The sequence below is a fragment of the Mchenga conophoros genome, linkage group LG2, assembly GCF_057382185.1.
Source record: "Mchenga conophoros isolate Kocher_MC1m ecotype Shallow Benthic linkage group LG2, M_conophoros_male_GT1.1, whole genome shotgun sequence".
NCBI classification, from domain to species: Eukaryota; Metazoa; Chordata; class Actinopteri; order Cichliformes; family Cichlidae; genus Mchenga; species Mchenga conophoros.
Genome location: NC_140527.1, coordinates 16,577,730 through 16,593,703, shown reverse-complemented (window position 1 = coordinate 16,593,703; position 15,974 = coordinate 16,577,730).

The window sequence follows — 15,974 nt, the reverse complement described above, 5'->3', positions numbered from 1 at the left end:
CTGGATTATATTTACCCTTTCAGGCTCTGGATGTTTCAGGTCCAGATCATTGTTTGGAAAGCTGTTTGGTTGCGGCTTTAGGCAGCTCACAGTCTTCTGAATCTGGCTGGTCTCAGTCTTCGTGTGTAACAGATAGAAAATGAAAATACAGTGCATTTTTGAAGAGGCTTTTGACACATTAACCCTTTAAGACCTACCATAGAACCAAGTCTGCCAGAGCTTATATTATATTTTTACATGCTGTAGTGCCATTTTTGGGAGCATTTCAAGTTGATATACATCAATACAACCATTATAGCCCAAATTTTAATAATATGTCTGCATTAAGTGCATAGTAATTACATAAATTGCAATAAAGTGCAATAAACTACAAAAATTGTTTAAATCATTTTTGTTTTTTTAACATATATTTCTAGTTAGAGAAATTTAAGAGGCTTATCCCTCAAAACTGTAAATACAAAAAAGTTGCACAAACTAGTTTCCCACCACAGGAAATTTATTTTAAGTGTCTTCATAGTTTTATTTTTGAAATACACCAATTTTTATATACTGCAGGAAAAACGAAAATAAATATTATAATGCAAATTTGCAAAAAACAGCATATGCATCAAAATAAACTATTTCCAGCAGTGCAATATGAGTCCTAAGCATCCCAGAAACGACACAGAAAGTCATAAAGTCAAACATAACTTTTAAAAACACCAGTATAGGCTCAGAAGGCCCTGATGGTAAAAAACTACATTTCCGCAAAATGATGTCACTTCCGGTTTCGGGCAGGTCATGGCGGACATGCGATAGTTCCCGCTTATGGACGTAGGAAGTGTTACAAACAGCTGATCGGATCGGCAAAGCGTGTTTCTGGAATATTATGTTTTTGTTGCTGCAAGTGCTTTTTATGAAGATTTTGCATATGTGGAAGGAAACTGTGACTTAGGACAAGCTGATGGCATAAGATGTAAGTACAACTCCTCCGGTTTCATATGCAAAAAAAATTATTGCGCTAGCTTACGTGGTTGCAGTGCTACCGGGATTTACAAATAGTTACGCAAAACAGAGCGTGCCCGCTCCTGTTATATTCTGGTCTCATTCACGACAGACTCCAGAATATCTATTTCCTACCCAACGGGGTAGTAAGTTTTATTAACAAGTCATGCGATTCAGATTGGTCCTCTGCCATGTACATCAGCAACATACAGCCTAACAATCCTTACTCGTGTGACACTCTAAAACGTCCGTGCAGCAACACACTCTATTGTGGAACAAACCATCTTGTAAACAATAATTCACATTATTACATCCTTTCTCTTTTTTTTTTTTTTTTTTTTGTCCTTCTTCTCACTGAGGGAGCAAACAATATGAAACACTCAAAGAATACAAAAGCATTCCACTTATTCAAACATGTACATTTCTGTAAGCTGTAGTGAACATCAATATCCACAGAATACACAACTCTTCCCCTCAAACAATAAACAATAAATCCTCATTATGTAACATAGTCTTTGTACCTAAGTGGTGGAACCACTTTGCGGCCTGACCTTGTCCTGACACCCCCTGATACCTCGTCAGTCTTGATCTGCCGCTCACGAGTGTCTGCAGGAGCTGTGACTGAGCTGGTCAGTGCCCCGGTGGACTGTTATGCCATTTTCCTGATCCATCACGCCTGCATGTCTCAGGTGCCTCCGATTCCTCCTCAGGACACTTCCAGAGTCCAACTGAACCTCATAGGACCTCGGGTCAACAGTCCCAATCACCACTCCCCTGCTCCAAGTGGAATGGCGGTCAAAAGGCTGAACTCTGACACTGTCCCCTAGCTTCAAAGAGTCCATGTCTCGTGCTGATCGGTCATAGCACAGTTTTTGGCGCTTCTGTTTCATCTCCAACTCCCGCCGGGCTGGAATGACTTTTGGCCTTAGCAGGCTTGTCCTGGTTGGCAAAAGCGTCTGTGTCCTCCTGCTGAGCAGCCTCTGAGCTGGGCTGGTCTCCAGGCCTTGTGATGGTGTGTTGCGATGGTCCAGAATCGCAAGATACGGGTCTTGCCCCACCATTTTTGCCTTCAGCAGCAGCCTCTTTGCTGTCTTCACTGCTGATTCAGCCTTCCCGTTACTCTGAGGGTAACCTGGCGAAGATGTTTTATGCTGGAAACTCCACAGTCGACTAAATCTCAGAAACTCACCGGACGTATACTGTGGTCCATTATCTGAAACAACAATGTCCGGGATGCCCTGTCTGGCAAAGTGAGCCTTCAGCTTTCTAATCACTGTGGTGGACTTAGTGTCCGGGAGATAGTCAATTTCCCAGAAGTTTGAATAGTAGTCCACGGTGATAAGGTAGTCCTTGTTGTCAAACATAAACAGGTCTGAGCCCACCTTAGCCCATGGTCTAGTCGGGATCTCATGTGGGACCAAGGTCTCTTTCTGCTGTCTGTAGTCAACTGACCTGCAGATGCCACACTTAGTCACATAAGTCTTAATTTGTTCGTTCATGCCTGGCCAATACACACACTCTCTGGCTCTCCTTAGACAACCTTCTACACCTAGGTGTGTCGAGTGTAGTCTAGTTATGATCTCCTGTCTCATGGTAGTCGGGACAACAACACGTTCACCTCTAAACACAAGTCCATCCTGACTACTCAGTTCATCCTGGAATGAGAAGTATGGTCTGATGTCACCGTCAGTGTCTCTTTTGTCTGTCGGCCAACCTCTGTGAATTGTATCTATGAGGATCTGTAGTGCTTTGTCGTCTTGTGTAGCAGTCCTTATGCTGTTTAGTCTGTCAGGTGAGATGGGTGCATGAGTGACCATGTTAATGCTCTCTATTTCCTCCTCAATGGAGCCCTGTGGTGAGCACTCTGGAAGATATGCCCTGCTCAATGTGTCTGCTAATAACATGTCTTTGCCTGGCACATACACCACATCTATGTCATATTTCTGAATGCGCATAAGCATCCTTTGCAACCGTTTGGGTGCGCTCAGCAGTGGTTTTCTTACTATGGTCTCTAAGGGTTTGTGATCACTGTGTACCACCACTTTACGACCATATCTGTACTGATGAAACTTCTCCATGCTGAAAACTACAGCCAAAAGCTCCTTTTCGATCTGGGCATAACCCTGCTCTGTACGTGTAAGTGCTCTACTCGCAAAAGCCACAGGCTTACCCGTCTGCATGAGTGCTGCACCTAACCCTTTGTCAGAAGCGTCACATTGTACTGTCAGCTCCTCCTCTGGGCAGTAGTATTTCAGGACTGGAGCCTCTGCTATAGTCTTTTTCAGTCTCTGGAATGCGTCTTCATGTCGAGTTGTCCAGTTCCACTCACTGTCTTTGTGTGTCAGTTGTCTCAGTAAGTCGCAATGGTCAGACAGATGTGGGCAAAACTTTGCTAAGTAGTTCACCATACCTAACAGTCTCTGTACTGCCTTCACGTCTGTAGGTCTGGGCATTTTTTCTATAGCCCTAACCTTCTCTGGGTCTATTTTCAGACCGTTGCATGTCAGCTGATGTCCAATGTATGTAGTCTCCTTCTGTTTAAGTTTGAACTTGTCTGCGTTCAACTTAATGTTTTTCTGCCTGCAACGGGTCAAAAACTGTCTCAACTTCTCGTCATGGTCACGTACTGCTTCAGCATCTGTGTCCCCCTGACCCGTGATCAGCACATCATCTGCAATGATGTAGATCCCTGCCAGTCCATCCAAAGCTTGTGTGAGCTTCCTCTGGAACACTTCCGGAGCTGGGCTTATCCCCATTGGCATCCTCAGCCATCTGTAGCGTCCAAATGGAGTCGAAAATGTTGTTAGGTAGCTCGACTCCTCCTCCAGTTTCACGTGCCAGAATCCACTCTTCACATCGCAGACAGAGAACACTTTAGCCTTTGACAGATCTGGCAAAATGTCCTCAATGGTGGGCAATGGGAAGTGGCTCCGTTGTAGGGCTTTGTTTAAGGGTTTTGGATCTATGCACACTCTTAAATCCCCACTCTGCTTTTGGACCACAACCATCCCACTGATCCAGTCTGTGCTGCATTCTACTGGTGTAATGATCCCTCTGCGCTGAAGATCTTGGAGCTCCTTTTTTAACGGCTTTATCATTGCAATAGGGACACGCCGCTTTGGTAACTGCACTGGTTTCACAGTTTCATCCACCTCGAGCCTTAACTCTCCCTCCAAACAGCCATCTCCCGTGAAGACATCGGCATACTCTGTTTTAATCTGATCCATGTTCCACTCATTGGCTGTTGGGTGCTCTGAAGTAACGATGCTGTCCAGTTTCAAGATGTTTTCATAGTGTACTTTTATGAGTTTCATGGCTTCGCTGGCTCTCTTGCCCAGCAGTGGTACTTTACAGTCTTTGTCAACCACTTGAAACTCCAACCGATACAGTTTCTGATTTCTTGGGTTACGTAGCTTAACTTTGCATTTTCCCAACGGCTTTATCTTACTTTTGTTGTACATCATCAACACTGTCTGTGTGTCCTCCAACTGTGTGTTCGGGCTTAGCATGTGGATTGGCATTACATTACAACTGGCACCACAGTCAATCTGAAAATTTACAATCTCTTTGCCCATCAGCATGCCTGCAAAGAGTTGAGTGCCTCTCACTTTGTCATGTTCTTTGTAGTTGAAGCATGTGTGTTTGCCTCTGTAGCACAGAGAACGTCCTCATACTCATCACTCTCTTTTTTTTTTTTTTTTTTTTTTTTGGCCTGTCCCGTTTGGCTCTTTTGCCCTCAGAATTGTTGTCTAAAGGCAAAGAAAGATGCCCAACAGATTTACTTTACCAAACTGACCATCCCAGCCTTGCCGTAATGGTCCATTTGATTCACCTTCTATTGTTTATTTTATTTTCACTTACTGAATACGGGACAGACTTGACTGGGGGAAAGAAGGGGAGAAAGAAAGAGGGAAAGAGAAACAGCTGAGAAGAGGGACGGAGGAGAAGGGCAAAAGACAAAAACCAACAGAACGGGCAGAGGAAAAAAAATGCATATATCAATCACCTGAGTCACCTGCTGAGAAAGAAAAAAGAAAGCAAGCAGAAGAGAACAAGAGTAATAGAATAAACAACATCACAATGATATATGGGAATATGACAGTAAATACTAAATGTTAAACATTATTGTGCAGCACATAAGATCAACAGAACACAGTTTGCTTTGAGGTAGGAGCCAAAAAGGGTGTAGTTTGTGGGTGTGATCACCCGTGTGTACACCTGTGAGCATGGACGCGCTTGTTTTTTGTTTTTTTAAAAGGTTCCTTCATGTAATAATCTGCTAGAGGGTGTGGGGGGGCCACAGCCCCGTCCTCCAGGGCATGAAGCAGGTGTGGAGGAGATCAAAACTCGAGACATCCAGAGGCCCCCAGAACACAAGAGACCAAGGAAGACCAACAGAGGGGCAGCTGCGCCACTGTCCCGGAAAGAGCTGAGGAGAGTCCCAGATGAGGGCTCACTCAGCAGCCGCGGAGCAGAAGCCAGGGGGAGTTGCAGTGACGCGCCTGTGAGCTCCGCCGGCAGCCAGCTGCGCCTGAGTGACCGAGCCCCAGGCCGAGAGGCCGGGGGCACCCCACCTCCGAAGTGGCCCGAGCGAGCCCCAGGCTCCAGGCCCCGATAAGCAGCCGCCAAGGAGTGAGCCGGTGTGTACCTGGACGCCCATCCCTGGACACAAAGAACCACCAACGCACCGATGTCTGAGGGGGTCCGCCACTGGCAGGGGAAGTGGTGGTAGGGGGAGATAGGCCTCCAAACCTTGGAGGGCCTGAGATGTCCCCAGAGAGGTGGCGCCTGACACCCAACCTGACATATAGACACAGACATACAGGCACACACAGATACAAACATCCATTCCCACCCTCATGCTCTCATATGCACTTACTCCACACTCAACCAACGTGGAGACAGACATGAAGAGACGTTGTACACACGATCACACTCCCCAAGCGTACTCTACAAACCGGGTCTAGGTGCCCCCGCCCCTGGAGGGGGGAACTGCACCCAGACCCAGGTGGTGTTTCCCTTTTCCCTGCGGTGGGGGGAGGCAGACCGCCCCGACTCCGCAGCAGCAGGAAGGCTCCACACTCCAGACCGCAGTCGGACGGCCAACTCCTCCTCCTAGCCCCCCTGCTCCAGCAGGTCGCAGAGAATGGGGGTGAGAGAAGACTCCAAACCTCCCTCCACCCGCTCATTGTAGTGTTGATGCATGTGTGTTTTAAGGTGCATTTAAAACCCAGGAGGGCTTGGAGCTACCTGCCAGAGAGCAGCAGGTAAGCGCATGGTCCCTCCTGCTAGCCCTCAATGTCTATGTGTATTTAAAATTGAGAGGTGGGCAACGATGCCAGGGGTGGGGTGTACACCCTGATGGTACTTTGGACTCCGTGTATCGTGCCCACCCCCAAGATCCTATATGTATGTGTAATGAGAGTGTGAGTAATGTGAATGTCTAAGTTGTGGGATAAAATTGAGGCAGAGGCAGCCAGAAGGGGACAGAGGGGGGGTAGCCTCCTCTGCACCCTGGTGACATACCCCTACTCTAAGGCCCTGCATGTGTGGGTGGTTGTGGTGGAGCGGGAAGAGGGAGGCAGCTGGAGATGGGGAGGGAAGGAAGGGAGGGGCAAGTGACCCCTCCCTGGGGCCAGCTCCCCCGCTGACCCCAGTAGGCACCCCCACACTCCGCGACCCACCAGGGAAAGGGGGCCCAGGCCCATCCAGACCGGGGCCCAGTGCAGCAGCGCCGCCCGGCCCCACAGAGCCCGGGACAGTCCACCCAACCCCACCACAGAGAAAACTGCACCCACCCCACCATCCACTCATCTTCCAGACTACATAAGACAATAAACACCCAGGCTGAGATCTTCCTCCACCTCTCCTGTATCTCCCCCTCCTGCAGAGGGAGCTCCTGAGGAGAGGAAAGCTCCTGCAAGATGTGACAATCTCCCCCACCAGTTGAAGAGCCCCCCAGGTGGCTCGATGCACCGGCGGCACCCTGCTCCAGGGCTGGGCCCACCCGCCCACAACCCCGGCAACACACCAACCAGGACCCAAGCCCCCGAGGCCCGGTCCGGGTCCCAGCCCAGAGACGGAGCGCCCCCAGAACCTCACGCCCATCCCGGACCCACCCAGGGGCAGCCAGGCTACCAGGTCAGTAACCCACGTCCGTCAGCACAGACCCTCCCCTAGCCCCGCTGCACGCAGCCGTGAGGAAACAGTCACCTGAGAGCCAACAGAGCCCCTAACCGGACATGACCGCTACCCCGGGTTGAGCCCCCCAAGGAAGATGCCTCCGGGGAACCCACCGACGCCCTAAGCCTGTCCCTACCCCCACACCAATCACAACAGTGAAGGCGGGACCAAACTATGACCCCCCACCCCCACTAGGTGATGGAGCTGATCAAAGGAGCCCAGAGCAATTGATCTGATGTGGTGGCAGAGGCTGTATCAAGACTAATGTAATCTAATAGATAATTTCTATATTGGTTAGAATTAAGATTATTTTTATTTTTCCAGTTCATGAGGACTGTTTTCTTGGCTATGCATAGGGCAGTGAAAACCATATGGGCTATATTCTTTTCTGAAGTGACATTATCTAAGCTGCCCAACAAACACACTAAGGGGGAAGTTGGAATGTTACATTTCAGACACTTCGATAAGTCTTCACATATCTCGCGCCAAAACTTCTGAACTGGTGGACAGAACCAAAGAGCGTGGATATAATTGTCCGGTGAATTGGTTTGGCAGTGTGAGCAGTTGTTGGTAGACGTAAAGCCCATCTTGAACATCCGATGACCTGTATAGTGCACTCTATGTAATATTTTGTATTGAATTAATTGAAGACTGGGATTTCTAATTAGATGAAAGGTTTTTAAGCAAATCTGAGACCAGAAGTTTAGGTCTAAGTTAACTGATAAATCCACTTCCCATTTTGCAATAGGAAGTGATATTGATTCATCTGTTTTAGAAAGCATTCTGTATATTTTGGATAGTAATTTGGGGGTTTTAAGAGTAAGAAATTGAACCACACTTGGTGGTGTTTGTAGTTCAACTTGACCCGGTTTAAATTTCTTTTTTACTATGGATTTAATTTGTTGATATTCTAAAAATCTTTTCTTGTTGATCCCATATTGTGTAACTAGTCCGTCAAATGAAATAAATTCTGTTCCTTCTAGTATATGTTCTAAATATTTGATTCCTTTATCACTCCAATCTGAAAAGTTTATCATATTATTGTTTTGTAATATGTCAGGGTTGTTCCAGATAGGTGTACGTTTGCATGGGATTAATGAAGACGCCGTCAATTTTAGAAACTCCCACCATGCTGTCAGAGAAGAGCTGATGTTGATGCTTTTAAAGCATTCATGTCGTTGGATGTTTGAGCTGATAAATGGTAGGTCTGAGATCTCTAGATTATTGCAGAGTGCTTGTTCTACATCTAGCCAAGGTTCATCTAAGAGGGTGTGTTTTAGCCATCCTGAGATAAACTGAAGCCTGTTGGCTAAGAAGTAGTGCTGAAAGTTAGGCAGTTCTAGTCCTCCTTTATCCTTGGTCTTTTGTAGTGTTTTTAAGCTTATACGTGGGGGTTTATTTTTCCAAAGGAATTTGGACATACATGAATCTAGAGATCTGAACCAATCTTGTGGCGGTTTAGTTGGGATCATTGAGAATAAATAATTTATTTTTGGTAAGACCATCATTTTTATAGCGGCAACCCTTCCCATGAGTGATATGGGTAGACATTTCCATCTAGCCAGATCATCTTCTACCTTCTTTAAAAGTGGGATATGGTTTAATTTAGTTAGATCTGCAAGCTTGGGAGAAACATTAATACCTAAATATTTTATATTTCCCGATTGCAGCGGTGTAGAAGAGGAATTATGGAAGGAGCAATTAATCGGTAGGACTGTAGATTTTGACCAGTTAATTGAGTAATCTGATATTCTTGCAAAAGAGTTTATCAATTCAATCACCCCAGAGATATTGGTTTGTGAATTTTGGAGAAAGAGTAACACATCATCCGCATAAAGGCTGATTTTATGTTCCACGTTCTTGCATTTTATGCCCTTAATTACTGAATTCTGTCTAATTGCTGCTGCTAGTGGTTCAATAAAAATTGCAAACAGTGAAGGGGAGAGTGGGCATCCCTGCCTGGTGCCCCTCAAGAGACAGAAGCTGGAGGATGTCTGGTCATTTGTTCTAACACAAGCTGTTGGGGAATTATATAATATTTTTAACCAGTTTATGAAAGAGGATCCAAAACCAAATTTGTGTAAAGTTGCAAATAGAAATTTCCAGTTAACTCTGTCAAATGCTTTTTCTGCGTCTAAAGAGAATATTGTAGTTTCTAGGTTTTTACTGTATGAGTAGTCTATCAAATTAAGTAATCTACGTGTATTTGTTGATGAGTGCCTACCTTTTATGAAACCAGTTTGGTCAGGATGAATTAAGAGGGGGGTTATTTTCTCCAGTCTCTTTGAGAGAGCTTTGCAGATTATTTTAAGGTCTACATTTATAAGGGATATTGGACGATAGCTTGAGGGATATACAGGGTCTTTGCCTGGTTTTAGCAGGAGATTAATGTTTGCAGAATTCATATTTGATGGAAGTCTGCCCTTTTCTTTAATTTCCAACAACGTTCTGTAGAAAACTGGTGCTAGAATCGACCAGAATTCTTTGTAGAATTCTGCAGGAAAGCCATCTGGACCTGGAGCCTTATTATTGTGCATACTTATCAGGGCTTCCTGGAGTTCACCTGGTGTCAGTGGTGAATCCAGTGCCATTGCTTGATTGTCCAATAATTTTGGAAGAGTTATGTTGTCCAAAAACTGATCAATTTCTTTTTTAGATGGGTTTATTTGTGGTGAATACAACGTTTTATAGAAATCCCTGAAAATGTTGTTTATTTGTATCGGTTCATATAATGTGTTCCCAGATGAATCTTGAACAGCACATATAGTTGTTTTTTCTTTATTTATTTTTAGCTGGTTTGCTAGAAATTGACCGGATTTATTACCATGTTCGTAATTTTGTAGGCGTAGTCTTTGTACTAAGAATTTTGTTTTTTTTTATCAATTATCTCATTTAATTCTAGTTTTGTTTTGCGTATTTTGTTCAATGTTTCCTGATCTTGGTGGGACGCGTAGGCTTCTTCTAGTGATTTGATGCTGTCACATGCTGTCACGTTGTGTACATTCGTCCTTCTCTTCTGCTCTGAATGTGCCATGCATTTAACTGCAAAGTGGTTTTCTCTGCCACACTTTTTACATTTCTTCCTGTATGCTGGACATTTTTCTTTCTTTTTTTCATGTGTTCTGCCACAAAACTTACAGTCCACTGCGTCGCCGATCCGTTTCTGGCGCGCAGCTCCACGCACAGCATGCACCTCCTCCACTGCAGCTCCCGAAATGGTTTTGCTGTTTTCCCGCGACAGCTCCGCGGCTCTGCAGTGCTGTATGCATGCATCCAGTGTCATGTTTTTCTCACGCAGCAGTCTCTCCCTCAAACTCGGGTTGTGAAGTCCACATACAATCCTGTCACGAATCAGTGAGTCCCTTATTACTCCAAAATTGCACGTTTTTGTCAGCAGCTTTAACTCCGTCACATAGCTGTCGATTGTCTCACTGGCGCCTTGGTTTCTTGTGAAGAACCGATAACGCTCCACAGTTTCATTAACTACAGGATTGCAATGATTGTCAAACTTCTCAATAATGTCCTTAACTGTCCACCGATCTCTCGCCGTGTCGCCCATTAGCGTGTCTAGCAGCTCCCTGCCGCTCTCACCAACGAGATAACTGAACAAGCTTACTTTTTTCTGTTCGCCGTCTGAGTCCATGGTCAGCTCCACATAGAGCATAAACTCGTCCCTCCAGGTCTTCCATGTCCGTGATAGGTTACTGGAGTCCAATACCAGCGTCGGCAGCGATTTAAGGCCCTCCATGCCTCGCGGCGGTGCTAACTCGATTAGCCGCTAGTTGCTCACCGCTCCGACAGGCGTCTCTCGGGGGTTTACTCCAGCCGTGCAGCTTGCTCCGCTGTCCGCTCCGCTGCCCGCTCCGCTGCCACCATGTTATATTCTGGTCTCATTCACGACAGACTCCAGAATATCTATTTCCTACCCAACGGGGTAGTAAGTTTTATTAACAAGTCATGCGACTCAGATTGGTCCTCTGCCATGTACAACAGCAACATACAGCCTAACAATCCTTACTTGTGTGACACTCTAAAACGTCCGTGCAGCAACACACTCTATTGTGGAACAAACCATCTTGTAAACAATAATTCACATTATTACAGCTCCGACCGGCTTCAAAGGGTTAATGGGCATATTTATGTGGTTGCTGACTAGAGTTGGATGTCTCGAGACCGGTCTTGGTCTCGAGACCGGTCTCGAGACCACTTTCTTGGTCTCATCTTGGTCTCGACAGACTTTTGTCTTGGTCTTGTCTTGGTCTTGTCTTGGTCTCGATACCCTCTGGTCTTGGTCTTGTCTTGGTCTCGGATTAGGCGGTCTTGACTACAAGTCTAGGTGGATGCCACAGTCGTCCAATGATGAGTTGGTAAGGAGATGGTAGGGAGTTTTTTCTTTACTGAACACTTGCTGCAGATCATGATACAGAAGACAGACCAGATGAGTAAGATTGTAAGGATTTGTGGTTGTGGAGGAATGGCAGGCTGTAAGCAGTTGGGAGGCAAAAGGCTCCAAGGAGCTATCCATATACAGTGGGGCAAAAAAGTATTTAGTCAGCCACAGATTGTGCAAGTTCCCCACCTAAAATGATGACAGAGGTCAGTAATTTGCACCAGAGGTACACTTCAACTGTGAGAGACAGAATGTGAAAAAAAAATCCATGAATCCACATGGTAGGATTTGTAAAGAATTTATTCGTAAATCAGGGTGGAAAATAAGTATTTGGTCAATAACAAAAATACAACTCAATACTTTGTAACATAACCTTTGTTGGCAATAACAGAGGTCAAACGTTTACTATAGGTCTTTACCAGGTTTGCACACACAGTAGCTGGTATTTTGGCCCATTCCTCCATGCAGATCTTCTCGAGAGCAGTGATGTTTTGGGGCTGTCGCCGAGCAACACGGACTTTCAACTCCCGCCACAGATTTTCTATGGGGTTGAGGTCTGGAGACTGGCTAGGCCACTCCAGGACTTTCAAATGCTTCTTACGGAGCCGCTCCTTTGTTGCCCGGGCGGTGTGTTTCGGATCATTGTCATGTTGGAAGACCCAGCCTCGTTTCATCTTCAAAGTTCTCACTGATGGAAGGAGGTTTTGGCTCAAAATCTCACGATACATGGCCCCATTCATTCTGTCCTTAACACGGATCAGTCGTCCTGTCCCCTTGGCAGAAAAACAGCCCCATAACATGATGTTTCCACCCCCATGCTTCACAGTAGGTATGGTGTTCTTGGGATGCAACTCAGTATTCTTCTTCCTCCAAACACGACGAGTTGAGTTTATACCAAAAAGTTCTACTTTGGTTTCATCTGACCACATGACATTCTCCCAATCCTCTGCTGTATCATCCATGTGCTCTCTGGCAAACTTCAGACGGGCCTGGACATGCACTGGCTTCAGCAGCGGAACACGTCTGGCACTGCGGGATTTGATTCCCTGCCGTTGTAGTGTGTTACTGATGGTGACCTTTGTTACTTTGGTCCCAGCTCTCTGCAGGTCATTCACCAGGTCCCCCCGTGTGGTTCTGGGATCTTTGCTCACCGTTCTCATGATCATTTTGACCCCACGGGATGAGATCTTGCGTGGAGCCCCAGATCGAGGGAGATTATCAGTGGTCTTGTATGTCTTCCATTTTCTGATGATTGCTCCCACAGTTGATTTTTTCACACCAAGCTGCTTGCCTATTGTAGATTCACTCTTCCCAGTCTGGTGCAGGTCTACAATACTTTTCCTGGTGTCCTTCGAAAGCTCTTTGGTCTTGGCCATGGCGGAGTTTGGAGTCTGACTGTTTGAGGCTGTGGACAGGTGTCTTTTATACAGATGATGAGTTCAAACAGGTGCCATTCATACAGGTAACGAGTGGGGGACAGAAAAGCTTCTTACAGAAGACGTTACAGGTCTGTGAGAGCCAGAGATTTTCCTTGTTTGAGGTGACCAAATACTTATTTTCCACCCTAATTTACGAATAAATTCTTTACAAATCCTACCATGTGGATTCCTGGGTAGTCTGAATTCAACCTCTTTGAAACAGAAAGTGTTAGGATTTACAGGAAACAAGACTGACCAGTGTAAGCTATAATTCCAGAACTTCCGCATATATTTGGCTGAGACGCCCTATTGTCATCCAATGTTTCCTTATACATCAGCTAAAAAGATCCCACGTAGTCCTTCACTTTAGATCTAGCAGTAATTTCTCTATGAATATTTGATGAAAGGGAAAAATTATTCACCTGTTTCATAATGGAACATATATTCCATTTGTGTGTGTGTGTGTGTGTGTGTGTGTGTGTGTGTGTGTGTCATTACTCTGTCTAAACATTATTGGCTCTCTTCACTGACAACGCCATTACATTTGACCTTCCCAGTCCTCCTGCCAGCTGTAACTGATAGCACTAACAGACTTAATAGCCACTGAAGTCCACTGAACCAACAGTACATAAATCAAAGTTTTCAGCTTGTAAAAAGGGTCCCAGACCAGTGCGACCACAGTCTCAATCCAGCATGTAAAACAAGTGTAAAACAGACAAAGCAGATTCCACAGTGATCAGAGAAGTCCAACTGACTAAAATCCTTTTAACCAGAGAACAGTTTCCTATCACCTGTTATGTTGCCCCTGTTTTATCCTTTGGGCCAGTTTCCCCCTTGTTTAACTTAAGCATCTCTGAAACTGTGATTATACAGAAGATGTGACCAAATCAGTGCCTCTGTGCTGTCTTTCTGTTCAGCTTTGTCCAATGTTACAACCTGTCTAGAGACAGGTCATAGCATTCAATTCAATTCAATTCAATTTTATTTATATAGCGCCAAATCACAACATAAGTCGCCTCAAGGCGCTTCATAGATACAGAGAAAAAAACCCAACAATCATATGACCCCCTATGAGCAAGCACTTTGGCAACAGTGGGAAGGAAAAACTCCCTTTTAACAGGAAGAAACCTCCGGCAGAACCAGGCTCAGGGAGGGGCGGCCATCTGCTGCGACCGGTTGGGGTGAGAGAAGGAAGACAGGATAAAAGACATGCTGTGGAAGAGAGACAGAGGTTAATAACAGATATGATTCAATGCAGAGAGGTCTGTTAATACATAGTGAGTGAGAAAGGTGACTGGAAAGGAAAAACTCAATGCATCATGGGAATCCCCCGGCAGCCTACGTTTATTGCAGCACAACTAAGGGAGGATTCAGGGTCACCTGGTCCAGCCCTAACTATATGCTTTAGCAAAAAGGAAAGTTTTAAGCCTAATCTTAAAAGTAGAGATAGTGTCTGTCTCCCGAATCCAAACTGGAAGCTGGTTCCACAGAAGAGGGGCCTGAAAACTGAAGGCTCTGCCTCCCATTCTACTTTTAAATACTCTAGGAACAACAAGTAGGCCTGCAGAGCAAGAGCGAAGTGCTCTAATAGTATCATGGTTGCTAGGCAACCTGGGAAGCGCGACGGAGACTAGACCGTCCCATACAGACAAACTTGCCGTTTATTTTGCAAATCGAGCTCAACACTGCCCCTAGCGTCCTGGAGCACTTCCGTTGTGTTTTGGAATTTGCATGTGTTTTTGAGTTTGCAAGTGTTTTGGAGTTTGCATGTGTTTTGGAGTTTGCAAGTGTTTTGGAGTTTGTATGTGCTTTGTCTCTAGGGGCCACCGTAGGGTCCCACACTTGAGTACTGAATCACCACGGTATTAAATCTGACAGTTATAATAAAAGTCCATCATCTCATATTTCCAGGCTTTTCCTAAAATTGGTTTATTTGTCAAATACAGAATTTTTGGGTCCATGGGCTCAAAAACCAAAAAAGATATGACCACTTTTAGCTAGAATTGCCACCTATGTCATTTTGAGCTCTTAAAATTAATGTAAAACCACTTCTGTGCCACGCCAGGCAACACAATTGCTTAGTCCCTAACCTTTTCTGCGCTACGGACCAGTTTATGTCCGACAATATGTTCACGGACTGGGCTTTAAGGTGTCGCGGATAAATACAACAAAATAAAATCAGTACCGGTACCAAAAAAAAGAAGATTTATTCATAACACATGGGAAAAGATCCAGGGAAACCAAGTTAATGATAAAAAATAATGATAAAAAAAACGATAAAAACCCTGGAAACCATAAATTTCACACCTAAGCCTCAACTCTCATGGCCTGGTACCAAACAACTTGGAGGCCGCTGGTTTAAATGCATTTTGATGCAAAGGTTGGCATAACATGATCCAAAGCCAGTTAGATGTGATTGATAAATAAAGATCGGGGAAACCATAGGTGACATGAGAGGATTGTTCACAATGTGGAGAACTAATCTGAGCCAATAAAGAGTGACATCCAGAACAGAACAGCCAATTTGGACAGGCAGACATTTGAGATTCAATATTTGCTTCTTCAGCATTTTCTGTCTCCAATTTCCCTACTTTTGGATGTATAGATTCCATGTTTGCCAGATCCCCAAGGTGGTCAAAGCATAATGGAAAGCTCCAATTCAGCCTCTGACTAATGTATCATCACCATCATAACTCTGCATTATTGTTTCCTTTTGTCCCTTTTAGTTTGTTTTTCTGCTCTTTCATGACTTTTCTGTCTTCCCGTAGACAAGCTACTTTATTGCTTCCTTTTTGTTCCATTTTCCTTCCATCTACTTTAGTACATCTGTCGCTGGGTTGGGTTTGAGAACAAAGAGGTACATTAATGTCCTTTGGTACCTAGAAATAAACTAAGATACTTTTTAACACCAGTTTTTCAAAACAATTTAGATGCATTTTGATGCATCTAAGCACTTTGTGCTTTTACTCCTTAATCAGTGGCCAAATCTTCTGTTTGTT